The sequence below is a fragment of the Lipotes vexillifer genome, unplaced genomic scaffold (assembly GCF_000442215.2).
Source record: "Lipotes vexillifer unplaced genomic scaffold, Lipotes_vexillifer_v1.1 scaffold578, whole genome shotgun sequence".
NCBI lineage: Eukaryota > Metazoa > Chordata > Mammalia > Artiodactyla > Lipotidae > Lipotes > Lipotes vexillifer.
The window spans coordinates 1,062,731-1,076,373 of NW_006780523.1; the positions used below are offsets into that span (position 1 = coordinate 1,062,731).

The following is a 13,643-nucleotide window of genomic DNA, read 5'->3' on the forward strand; positions in this document are numbered from 1 at the left end:
GGAAAGAGTTGGGGCTAATAATTGTCCTATAATCGGATAATGACAAGCCTCAGTGAGATTAGTCTGTCCTGTGAGGAAACAATGTGCCTAAAGAAGGATTGGTTGAGAACTTGGAAGTGAGACTTCCTTGGTCCCTCGGTGTTTCCAGAAATTTCTGTAACTGAGTGGTGTGATTGTGGACAACTAATGAGAGGCTCTTGCTAGGCCACACCCTAGTATAAAACATAGTTATTGTCCCTAGATGGGCTAGTCTTCACCCTCATTTCATCTGGACTTGCATAGCCTTGGTTTCACCATTCACCTGCATGGATCACTAACTGGTAAGTTCACCTACCAGCAGGCATCTGAGCACTAGAGGAAACCTTTTCTTACTTAACTCTGTTAGACTTAATAATGATTTTTTAAAATGAGAGGGAGAAGTGTGGCAGAGAAAACTGTGAAAATGTATGTGAGGGAAAAGTGATGGAAAAGAATATGGGAGAGAATGTGAGTAAAAATAGGGAGAGAATGAAAGTTAGTAAAGAAACATAAAGCAGGGAAGGAGAAACTAGAAAATAAATAAAGGAATAAAGTATAATCTGTGATACTGTAGAAAGTAAGAGGGAGTGAAAAAACAAGACTTTGAGAAAATAGAAATTTATAAACATGAGAAAGGGCAAAAGATAATATGTGAAAATGAAAGAATGGGAGAAGAAGTTTAATATGGAAAAGATGAGACACTAAAATGAAATTTGAGAATGAAAAAAATGTGAGAGAATAATACAAATGTAGAGAATATGCTGAAAATATGAGATTAAACATGAGAGGAAAGTGAAATAAAGGACAAGGACATTTATGGGGGTAAAAATGAGGAAATGAGTAGAAGATGAAGTAAAGTAAGAAGCCTGGCAGTGAGAAAATAGTGCCAGATAATAAAAGAATAGGCGCAAGAATGAGAAACTACAATGGAAGAAAAATGGGACAAACATAAAAGAATGAGAAGTTCGACGAAATGAAACATGAAAAACAACGAGAATGAGAAAATACACAAAATCATAACATTTTTTAGAGTTGGCTGAATTGTGAGCATATGAGCCACGTGGGAAAACGGAAGGAGGGACTGAGGCAGATTTGGGAAACAGTGCAGGCGCAGATACTGACACTGGCAGAACACAGGAATCTACAAGCGGCTGGTGTGCACCTGCCACGTGGTGACATGAGTAGGGGTCCAAGGCCGAGAGCTGGGACCCCGGAGCCAGGACCCCCACAGCCTAGAGCCGAGAGCAGGGCCAGATGTCATACTTCCTGGAGTCAGGTCAGAGAGGCAGTGGGGCAGGACGCTGCAGAGGCTCTAGAACATTCAGAATGGAATGGGAGAGGCAAGGCAGAGGGGGGTGAAATTGACCACTGCCCTGGAGTTTAGTGATTTTACCTTTGCGATACAGGGGAGTGTTTAACCATTTGTTTCCTCTACTCTGAAATTGAATTTGTTATAATTTATTCAGCTAACCTCTAGCTCTCGTGATTTGGGCTTTCAGAGCCCCTTGTCTTTTCTTTACCTTTACCTCGAGGTTGGATTTTTTTTTTTTTTTTTTTTTTTTTTTTTGCGGTACGTGGGCCTCTCACTGTTGTGGCCTCTACCATTGCGGAGCGCAGGCTCTGGACGCGCAGACTCAGCGGCCATGGTTCTCGGGCCCAGCAGCTTCGTGGCATGTGGGATCTTCCCGGGCCGGGACACGAACCTGTGTCCCCTGCATCAGCAGGCGGACCCCCAACCACTGCGCCACCAGGGAAGCCCTAGGTTGGATTTTGTTTGTGCTATTTTGGCTAATCTGGAGGAGAAGAGGCTTTTACTTTGCAATGGTCCGTTTGGACTCATCACTTGCTGTCCTGAAATGGGAAGCACTCTTCCGACATAGACAGGGTTACTTTGTTGTTTGTTTTTTTTTTTTTTTGCGGTACGCAGGCCTCTCACTGTTGTGGCCTTTCCCGTTGCGGAGCACAGGCTCCGGACGCGCAGGCTCAGCGGCCATGGCTCACGGGCCCAGCCGCTCCGCGGCATGTGGGATCTTCCCGGACCGGGGCACGAACCCGCGTCCCCTACATCAGCAGGCGGACTCTCAACCACTGCGCCACCAGGGAAGCCCCTAGACAGGGTTACTTTGGATGCCACAGGTCTACTGTCACTAGGGGAGGGCCCTTCCCTTGAGCGCCTAAGGGCTCCGGAAACTCCATATCCGTTGTCTGGTCTGTTGCCTTCCCCGTGCTTTGCGCTAGTTTACTGTTGAGTGAAGTCTTTATTTGTCATTGCTTTAAAAAATTTCCTGTTTAGTTTGTTTTCCAGATTTTCAGCAGGCTTATTGTTGAAAATCACCTATAACCCCACTATCAAACGAATGCCTCAATGGTCATTTATTTAAATTCTATTTTAATGGCAAGCAATATTGCTCTTTAGGGAAGGCAACAGAGCTGGTTTGTCTTTGCTGCATGTGCTAAATTAAACAAGTGATTTTGGATCTTGAACTAAGGGTAAATGTCTTGTCTAGGAAATGACAGTAATCTTGTGATTTTTAAAATGTGGAACAGCTTATTAAAATTTTATATAAGCTCCTTTTCAAAGAATATTACGTATTCTGTTTTTAGAAGCTGTATATGATGAATGAATAAAAATGAATCAATAGGTTTTAGGAATTAGTTGTGCACTTGAAGTGAACAAAAGAGAATTTTTTTTTTCCCTAAACAAATGTGTATTCTTGGTGCCAACTAAACTAGGAATTTATGGATGGGAAAAATGCCTCAGGATGATTCTGTAAATCCTTTTACCATGCAGATTTTTCTCCATGGAAATTTCACAGTTTCTTTAGAGGGAAAGAAATTTACCTTGGTGGAGAATATATATATATATATATATATATATATATATATATATATACACACACACACACACATATATATATATATATATATTCCTTGCAAAGAATAGAACATTCAATATGTAGTAATGAGATCTATCAGGAACCGTTACCTCTAGCCAGTGGGTTGATGCTTGGCATTGCTTAGGGACTTGCATCTAAGAGTTGACTTAGCAAGTTAAATTCATTTTTTTCCTACCAAGTGCTTGCTTCTCCCATACAACCTATTCTTTTCTCCTTTCCTATTAAACATTTTTAAAAAGTTATTGCCAGTATGTAGTGTGTTTTAAAAACGAGTCACTTGTCTCACCCCTTGTCTTGGTTTCTGAGATGCACTCTTCAAAGTGTTCTATTAAAAGATTTCAATGCAATTCACATGGAGATTGTAGGGGAGCAGAATTTGGCACCCCAAAATATGTCTCTTTGGGATATTAATTATTTTAACCTGGTTAAGTTCTAAGAAACAGCACACAAGGGAAAAACTTTGAAAACCAAGTAGGAGTCACCCTTTTGAAAGAAACACTTACATTTACAAGGGAAATCTCTGTTCGTAAGGGTGTTTTCCTCTCTATGCCAAGAAGAAAATGACTAAATCTCTGGAAATTTATCAGTGGAGAAGGCATGGACTTAAATCTGCATAACAACCTTACCCTTGTTTACTGTGCTTTTCCTGGTCACCTCTCATAACTGGCTCCCTCACCCCCAACTCCTTCTTTTGTCTTTAGCTGGAGATGGTATTTAAGGTGGTGGCTTGGGCCATTTTGGCGAGTTACTCAGTTCTCCTGGGTCTCTCTCAAGTATACATGTTGTTAAACTTTGATTTTCTTATTAATCTGTCTCATGTCAATTTAATTCTTAGACCAGCCAGAAGAACCTAGAAGAGTAGAGGGAAATTTCTTCCTCCTCCCCAGCAAAATCTTTCAAGATCTTTGACTACTGTAAGAAATATATATGAAATTCAAGAAAATGCTTAGCCTCTGGATATCTTATGAATAGTTATTTTAAAATAATAATTCCCAAATGAATTCCATGTTTCTAAATTATTATATTTAATAAGCTATTTTTATTTGTACATTTTATCTCATTGTAATTAACTTCTGGATCTACATTTATCTGTTGGTTCCTGTTTGTTTCATTTTTAGTCTTCAGACTTCTTTGGCTTATCAGAGAATGTTTGAATCAGTATTTCCATAAATTAATGGTAGGAGTTTTACAAACTACAGAATGTAGAGAGCAAATTATCCTTAAAATTGGACAATCCAAGGATTATTTAAAAGATGTTTCCCTTGTAAATGCAATGAAATAATGTAGCAATTAGAAATGAACCATATAAATGTGTACTCCAATTGTGAACCCTAGAAAGGTGACAGTGTAATGAGATTTGACAGCATGTAGAAAGGTGAAAACTCATTAACAAGCTAGGATCTGCATTAAAAAAATTGATTAGCATTTTTGTATTATGTAAGAAGATGGCTTAGCATTTCAGGAGGAGAGCAGCAGTTGTGTGGCATTTAAATCTATTCTGAATTAAAAATGATCAGTTTTAAAAAATTACAGAAAATTCGTATGCAAATGAAATATAATCAAGCCATGCTTCAGACTCATTATGCGTGATTGATATGCACTGTAACTTGCTTACTAATTTAAGGAGCAGAGGAATTCCAGTTACCTATCGTATTGTGGATGCAGTGCTGTGCCTCACTGCTGGAAGTGATATTAAATTTATTATGATAAACGGTGTAAACCAACAAGTTGGGTCCTTATCCAACTTGACATTTATGTGAAATGATAAGAATTTCTTATTATCCTGAAAACCTTAGCTTCCTCATAAATGTTAAGATCTTTTGGAGATTCTTAAAGACATCAAGGTTATGAGAGAGCATGAGAGAGAATATAGGTAATAGAGATGAGTACTTTGTAATGCCTTTAGAAGAAGACATTTGCTTGTTGACCTAAAAGTTTGTTTATTAGTGATCAGTAAGTAATTAGAGAGTTCTCTAATGTGTTCCTTTAGTGAGTTCATGTCTAGTTGTGAGAAAACTTGGTCATGAAATTGCAAATTGGGCTAACCTTGCAAACTATTAAGTTATTAACGTGCCCACATTTCTCCCAGCTTCCAGAGTTTTAACAATTTTTAAGTGTATCACAACCTACAAAATCCATACTGGTCTATTTCAGCAATTCTTTGTCTAACTTTAGGATTTTGACAATACTGATTGGTTCAGGAACTGATTGGTTCAGGATAAAAGCTGAAGTTGATATATCAAAAGTCAGTGTTTCTTTATTTTTTTAAGTTTTAAGAAGACAGATTTTAAGATGCCCTTTCTGATACTGCTTGTTGGACTTACCTTGGAAATCTATGATGTTAACATCCTCAATTTTCTCAGTTTTCAAAGTTTTTAAAATTAACTTTTTAGTTAATATTTTTTAGGCCCTTCTTTTAGTTAAACACACACACACAAACAGTGGTTGGTTCAGGATAAAAGCCAATGTTGGCATACCAAAAGTGTTTCTTTCCTATTTTGTAAGTTTTATGTGACAAATTTTAAGATGTCTTTTTTATATTAATGATATGCAATTTGTAATTTTAAAGGCTTTTGTAATTGGTAGCATTTTTCATTGGTATTTTAAATGATACTTAATTTTTATGATTTTGATAGTAATATATTTTCACAGTAGAAAATTTGGAGGACAGAACCATATGAAGGAAGCAAAATCAAAAAATTACCTTGAAGGGGAGCAGAATATGTCACCCCCAATCCAAAATATGCCTCTTTGGCATAAGGATTATTTTGAGCAGATTATTTTTTAAGAACCAGCAGATTTAGGAAAAGGTCTGAAAATCAGTAGTAGCGGTTACCCTTTGGTAAGGGACTCTTCCATTTATAAGGGAAATCTCCATTTGTAAGGGTGTGTCCCTCTCTACTAGGAAGAAGAGGGTGACTCTGAAATTCTAGAAAGTCTTATCAATGGAGAAGGCTTGAACTTTTCCTGGGTTTCTCCCATGTGTAAGGAGAGATACATGTTATTAAACTTCTGTTTCTTTTTCTCTTGTTAATCTGTCTTTTATTACAGGGGTTGTCTCAGCCAAGAACCTAGAATGGTAGAAGGAAAATTAGGTTTTCTTCCGTATAATATATAATATTATAATTCAGAGTTAACCATGGTTAACATTTTGTTATATTTCCTTCCAATCTTTCCAGTACGAGTGTTCTTCAATGTTCACTTAAATCCAGTAGAGGAAATTGGTTCAAGATGGCAGAGTAGAAGGACGTGCTCTCACTCCCTCTCGCGAGAACACCAGAATCACAACTAACTGCTGAACAGTCATCGACAGGAAGACACTGGAACTCACCAAAAAAGATACCTCACATCCAAAGACAAAGGAGAAGCCACAATGAGACGGTAGGAGGGGTGCAATCACAGTAAAATCAAATCCCATAGCTGCTGGGTGAGTGACTCACAGACTGGAGAACACTTATACCACAGAAGTCCACCCACTGGAGTGAAGCTTCTGAGCCCCACGTCAGGCTTCCCTCTCTGCCCCCACTATTATCTTCGTCTTGGAGTATCTGTCCACAGGGGACAGACTCCAGCTGCTCAGCCTGGGCCCCATCTATCTCCTGCCTCAAGACCACATCAAATATGACTTTCCTTTCACTTCTGTGTGTACATAGGCAGCTTCTCCTTTGATTTCGGTGAGTGTTCGGTGCAGTGACTGGATGGGCACAAAGGGCCTGCATCCCCACTTCAGCACGTGCTCTGATATAATGGTGTTTCACTTGGCAGTGTGCTCTTGTCTGTATATTAATAATTATATTCATTATGATATTAATAATTTTCACAGCGGCCCTGTCTACAGATTAAAAATCCCATCTTCGGGCAAGTCAGCTGGACCTCAGCAAAGTTAAGTGACTTGTATAAGCTCAGGCCTCTCAGATGTGGTGGAGCCAAAGCCAGAATTTCAATTTTTCTGATCCCATTACACCACGTGTGTGTGTAATACGGGGTGTGTGTGTGTGGCTCTGTGTGTGTGTGTGTGCGTGCACACGCACACACGTGTAGGTGTGCTTGCGTGAAAGTGTGTGTTTATATCCTCTTCTGTAGCTGAACAGCAGTTACAGATATTTTCCTTTTAATTTTTTTCTCTCTTGCAAATACCCATGCAGGTTTAGGATAGAGCATTCTTTGTCTTTAAAATAATATTATCTATTACTTACGAATACCAAACTTAAGGAAAAGGAATAATACAGTGCTGACCTGTGTACATACCACCCAGCTGAAGAAATAAAACATTACAGTTAAAGACTTTGATGTGCCCTGCCTGATCCCATTTTCTTCTCTGCCTTTATAGGCTATACTGCACTTTTAGTATAATTTTTACATGACCACTCTTTTATATATTAACAGTTTAGTTTGTGTCTAAGACTAATCACACGTATATGTATATTCATATATATGTATGTGCATATGTGTATATAAGTGCATATATGTACATAAATGTATGCTTGATGCTTCTGAAATTATAATTAAGATCAACAATAATATATTGCATTTCCATAGCAATTTACATTTCCAAAGTACTTTGAAATATTTCATCGCATTTCACTTTTATTAATTGACATGTGTGCCTTAGTCTTTGGAACCTGCAAAGTCTCTGCAAGTCGGATAGATATACATGTGTGAGGCTGGGTAGTGCAACATAACTGCTTTAGATATTCCCATATCCTAACCCTTGTGCAAATGCTAGAGAATGATGCTTCAGAATTCTCAGTTCTGAGTAGTCACTGATGTGAAGCAATGGGGTATTATTCCACTTTTGAGTTGTAACCAAACGCACCATCTATATGCATAAATACATTTTAATTCATGACATTATTATAGACATAAAAAGCTGACATATATTTGACTTAGGAGCAACACCTGCAGGTTTCTTGGAACCTCTCGACATTCTTTACTGACAGTTCTCACAAATCAGACTTTCTCCTATGGTTCCTTTCCTATTTCTGGTTAGATCAAGCTGGATGAATTATCTCCCTCTGTTTCATTCCTTAGCTTTTCCAGAGCCACATTTTGCTCTGGGAAGGGGAGAGAAGAGTCAACTGATTTTCTTCCTCAGACTCAGAATGGGTGCAATAATTTTCTATAATATATTTCAGGCCGTTATTCTCATCTTCCGAAGTAATTTATTATCTTTAACCTGATTTTTATCCCTAAGGCTAAATCATCATTTTTATATTAGGGATAACACAGCTGCTGGGGGATTGCATAAAGGATGGAGGAATAGTCAAATTGGAAGAAAAGCAAAGTTAACCCTTGACCAGCTGGTATATACTAAGTAATGTCAGGAAATGAATGCTATAGGGTTGTAGCCCCAGACTAGCCCCGGGAGGTGGGTGATCCAACCTTATTTATTAGCAAATTCCTGTGGGTCTCACGAAAGAATTCACTCTTGGCAGTGTAGGGAGCAATGACAGGTCCCGGATGAAGGCATACAAATAATCTGTTTTTGTTGCATGGGTTTCTTACATTACCAAATGCAATACTTATGGTAATTATGATTTTTTAGAGAACCGGCTATATCCATGAACCTCAAAGAGATGGATCTGTTAGTTAAGAAATACCCAACTGGCGAAAGGAATAATACAGTGACTACCTGTGTGCATGTCAGCCAGCTGAAGAAATAAAACATTCCTTACAGTTCATGGCTTTCACTCACCATTTCTGCCCTTCGGAAGTCTGAAAATCTTTCATTTGAACTAAATGCTCTCAGGCAGTGGGGGCTATGAAGGAGATGATTTGTTCCACAGTTAGCATGCCGCTTGGGAAGGTGGGGTTTAATCCTCTAGGGATCTCCCAAGTTCCAGAGGAAGTAGAAGGCTCTCAAGAAAGAGGACTGGAGAGCAGTATTCCCAACCCAGGCTGCTGTGGCTTAGAGACTTCCAGACTTGTCTAGCAACTTACTTGTCAGATTTCAAATTGAGCTTTCCACTTTGGGTTGAATATTGGGCTGAAAGCTAGCTGACATATTAACTTAGAAGATATTGCACTAACAGCTGCCCAAAGAGACTAAATATTTACCACACTTATATTTTTATAATATAAATATAAACTAATAAATATAGACTAATATATTTACCACACAATATAGGTTAAGGAAAGCAAATTAAGGAAAGATTATAAATGAAACTAGGTGTCATGTCCTGATTAAGAAAATGTAGTCCCTCCCCCCACCCACCCCCAGCCCAGTAACACGGGATTATTTTGGCGTCATAACCCAACAAAACTCTTGACAACATTGCCGTGTAATCATTCTGCAGGAAATCGGGCTTCGCTGAGTCTGGACTGACAACATGGTGGCTGGTATAAACTGTAGTTTAGCTGACTACTTAGCATTGAAAGTAAAAAATAAACATGTAATTCCTGAAAACAAGGGATGGTTTATGAAATAAACATTTTCTGCTTTAGAAAAAAAGCTTTATGCAATTCAAAAGGGTTTTGTTTTTAAAACATTACTTACTAATTGCATTTAAGCATAAAAATAACTCTTTAAGGTTTTCTTTCAGTCTGCTCCATACTGTTGCATATACAATATTTAATTAGATGATTCATTAAATTTATGAAAGTTTTCAACTCGTGTTGAATATAACTTATTAAATTTTAATTTTAAATGACGCGGTAATAACCTCTTTGGGAGTCATCCTGCTTAGGCTGGCTGTGACTGCAGACGTTCACATATTCTGCCTGTGCAGCTAGAGGGGCTGCATACACGGACAACTCAACGGCTTTCCTTCCCTCTACTCTCTACCTGTGTTCAGCCCCAGTATAACTTAGCAACTTTTCTCATCAACTGATCAGTGATCTGCACATAGGAGGTAGTCAGCAAATGCTAAGTGATGCAAATATTTCTGTTTGAGTAGCCAGTGTAATCAAATGAAGCAATTGCAAGATTTTTAAAAGTCAGGTATCCCAGTTCTGTCTATAAGTATCTGTGCAATCTAGGGCCATCCCTTGACCTCTCTGGGTCTCAGTTTTCTTACCTGTCATCCAAATGGCTTAGACCCAGTGGTTTCTGAAGACCAGCCCAGGATTAACCTCCTCTAGTTCTATGTCCCTCCCCTCTCATCCTGCCTACAGTCTCAGATCCATCTTTCCCTCCACTGAAGACACTGCTCTATGACTTACCTTAATGTCCTAGAGTTAAGTATTTGCTGTGCTTGCCATTTTTCAGATTTATCACCAACTTCTACATTGCCATTTGGAGAAAAATAAAAATAGCTTTTCCCTGTAAACTGAGAATGTTGCTACATATTTGCAATCTGGATCATCAAGTGAAATATTCTTCTGGTTGGGAGTGGCCCTTGCCTTCCTGCCCTCAGGTTTCCTGGCTGCTTCCATTTAGTGCTTTGATGGGGAGTCATGAGGACCAGCTACCAGATCTCCATCTGCCACCAAATCCCTGTGTCACCAAGGGCCAGTCGCTTCCCAACTTTCACCTCAGTTTCCCCAGATGTCCAATTAGAGACCTTTATTTGATTACATCTGGAATCCATTATATTCTGATTCTTTATGAATCTGTGTTTTAGGGTTGCCGGTTATTTAAAGACAAGAAACGTCAGAAGAACTTTTAATGAGCACCTACTGTATGCCAAGATGGGAGGTATACTTTAAAGGTAAGGAAAGTGAGGAGCAGAGTGGTTAAAAAGCATGCCTAATCATTAATAAACTAACAAAGCTGCAGATGGCACAGTCAGGACTTGAATCTGTGTCTGTCTGATTCCATAAGCCATACTAGCTGGAAAGGTTAGTTGGATGTGTTTTATTTTATTTATTGTATTTGGTAGGTGATAGGGAACAAGTTTTTAAGCAAGGGTTAGTGTGATTAAAGGCATAATTTTAAAAGGTCAGCGTGATGGTGTTCCTAGAGGATAGTAGCAGCTGTATTTAATTTCTCCCTTTACTTTCAGTATCTAACACAGTGTTTAGCAAATGGCAGTTACATAACTGATGTTTATTGAATGGAGAGATGGATGGATGAATGATGGTGATGCATAAGTCATGAAATCAGAGAAAGGAGAAATACTAGTGGTAATGCTACTGTGATAATCTAGATATGAAGTAATAAAAATTTGAACCAGAGTGGTGGCAGTGGGACAGGACACATGCAAAGAGGAAAAATTGACTGGACCTAGAAACAAATTAAATTTGGGCACGAGAGACACCAAAATGGCTCCAAGGGCTTTTGAAGCCTTGTTGGTTGCCACTGATGGCTTGATATCATCCTCAGAATTCTGGTGGCCATCTTGTAATCAGGCATCTATTGACAAATACAGGGAAGGGCTGCAAACAGTAGAAGACAAGTGGAACACATTACCATCTGAATGAATTATAAAACTGAATGCATTTATATTTGAGTTTGACTCACATAAGGACCGCAATACAGCAAACAGGAGGTGCTGGAGAAAATAGAGGATATAGGTCTCATGTAGAGGTTCATTGCAAGAGGCTATAGTTGACACTGATTTCTTTTAAACTATTTCAGCCTCACTTACCCCCTTCTCTTTCTTGACTCAAGACGTCTCCCTTTGGTATCGAACTGGGTACTGCTTATTCGCGAGTAGGGGTCTTCCAACATGGAGAAGTAGAGATCACTGCCAATCACCACGGCAAATGTACCAGTCCAAGTCGCTCTCACAAAGGGAACACCCCATCGATGAGGTTGCTAAGGATCAAGAGGCAATGAACCTCACCTGTACCATCTTTGATGCCAAGAAGCTGATTGGATGCAAGTTTGATGATGCCACAGTTCAGTCAGAAGGAAGCACTGGCCTTTCCAAGTAATTTGTGGAAAGGGAAAGCCCAAAGTAATTGTAGAATATAAAGGAAATAATATTTTTTCCCCTAGAGGAGATCTCTTTCATGGTTCTAAGCAAGATGAAAGAGTTTGCTGAATCCTATTTAGGGGGGAAAAAAGTAGAAATGCAGTAATTACTGTTCCGACCTACTTAAATGATTCACAGTGTCAGGCCACCAAGGATGCAGGGATCATCACTGATCTTAATATCCTGGGAATCATTAGTGAGCTTATTTATTGCAGCACCATACTCCATGGCTTGGATTTAAAAAAAAAAAAAAATCCCCAAACACCTGAAGCTTTAAAAAAGAGAAACGTGCTGATCTTTGACTTAGGTAATGGCACCTTTGATGTATGTATCCTAAACATCCAGGATGGCATCTTTGAAGGAAAATCCACAGCTGGTGACACACATCTGGCTGGGGAAAGTTTTGATAACTGTATGGTGAATCACCTGGTGACTTCAAATGCAAGCGCAAAAAGCATACAGCCTCCAACAAGCAGGCAATGTGCCGCACCGAGGCTGCGTGTAAGAAGGCAACATGTATTTTGAACTTCTTTGCTCACCCCGGGTTTGAAATTGACTGGTTCTATAAGGGTGTGGATTTCTACCCTTCCATTTCCTGAGCCCACTTTGAGCAGCTCACTGCTTATCTCCTCCGTGGTACCTTGAAGCACATACAGAAATCTCTGAAGGATGTCCAACTTGACAAGAGCCAGGTTAATGGAATTGTGCTAGTGGGTGATTCCACTTGTATCCCAAAGTTCCAGAAATTGCTGAAAGATGTCTTGAATGGAGAGGAGCTCAACAAGACCACCCACCATGATGAGGCCACGCCGTGTGGCGCAGCTGCACAGGCAGCTCTTCTCACAGGCGACAAATCAGAGCATGTGCAGAGAAGCTCGTTGATGTTACCCATTTCCCAACAGGCACTGAGACAGCAGGGAGGATGTGACATCCCTTATCAAGAGAAACACCTCAATACCTCCAAAGCAGACCCAGATGTTCCCAGCTTACTTTGACAACAAGACCACTGTCTTAGCAAAAGTGTATGAGGGAGAAAGGGCTTTAATGAAAAGAAACTGCTTGGCAAGTTCGTACTTTCTGGGATCCCCTAGCTTACTGTGGTGTTCCTGACATCCAGGTGACCTTTGACAGGGTCACCAATACCATCCTCAGGGTACCTGCTGCAGACAAAAATGCTGGCAGGAAGAACAAAATCCACATTACTAATGACGAAGGCTGTTTCAGTAAAGATGATATTGACCAGATTGTAAAAAAGGCAGAAAATGATGGAGTAGAAGGTGAAGTCAATAAAGATCTGGCAGCAGCCAGAAGCACCGCAGAATTCTTCACCTTCAGTGGCATGCGGGTGGTTGGGAATCCTACTGGGAGACTCCATTTCACTCAAGAAGATAAAAGGAAGGTTCTTGAAAAGTGCCAGGAACTGTTAAACTGCCTCAAACGTAACCAGAGCTGAGTGTGAGTGTAAGCGGGCTTCACTCCGCAGTGGGATCTGGCCGCTGGGGCTTCCCCAGCTCAGCCGAGCCTCGGGTTAGTATCAGGGAAGTGGGCTAACAGTCATTCTTTGGAGAAACTTTCCTGGTCTCGACAGTCATTTATACAGTTTCAATATTTCATGCTTAGTTTGCAGCATCAGTGTGTATGTTTGAAAAAGGACAGATTCAAAACTTAATGATCAATATTTGTAAGTTTATTCAACATTTTAATATTAATGCTTCTACATCTTGTGGGTTATGAACTTCATCAGATATTTTCACACCTGCAGTTTGTGTCTGGTGACTAGTTTGGGAATTAGCACTTATAAAATATTTAAACACTTAACTTTGGTAGTAAGGAAGAGGTTGTATTACCATATCACAGTCTCACCACTTTA

General features: G+C 39.6%; 1 pseudogene; it reads left to right on the forward strand.

Annotated features, from left to right (window-relative positions):
* Window positions 1–13,226, forward strand: part of LOC103088991 (heat shock 70 kDa protein-like) — a 58,996-nt pseudogene extending 45,770 nt beyond the window's left edge.
* The last annotated feature ends 417 nt before the right edge of the window (window positions 13,227–13,643 follow it).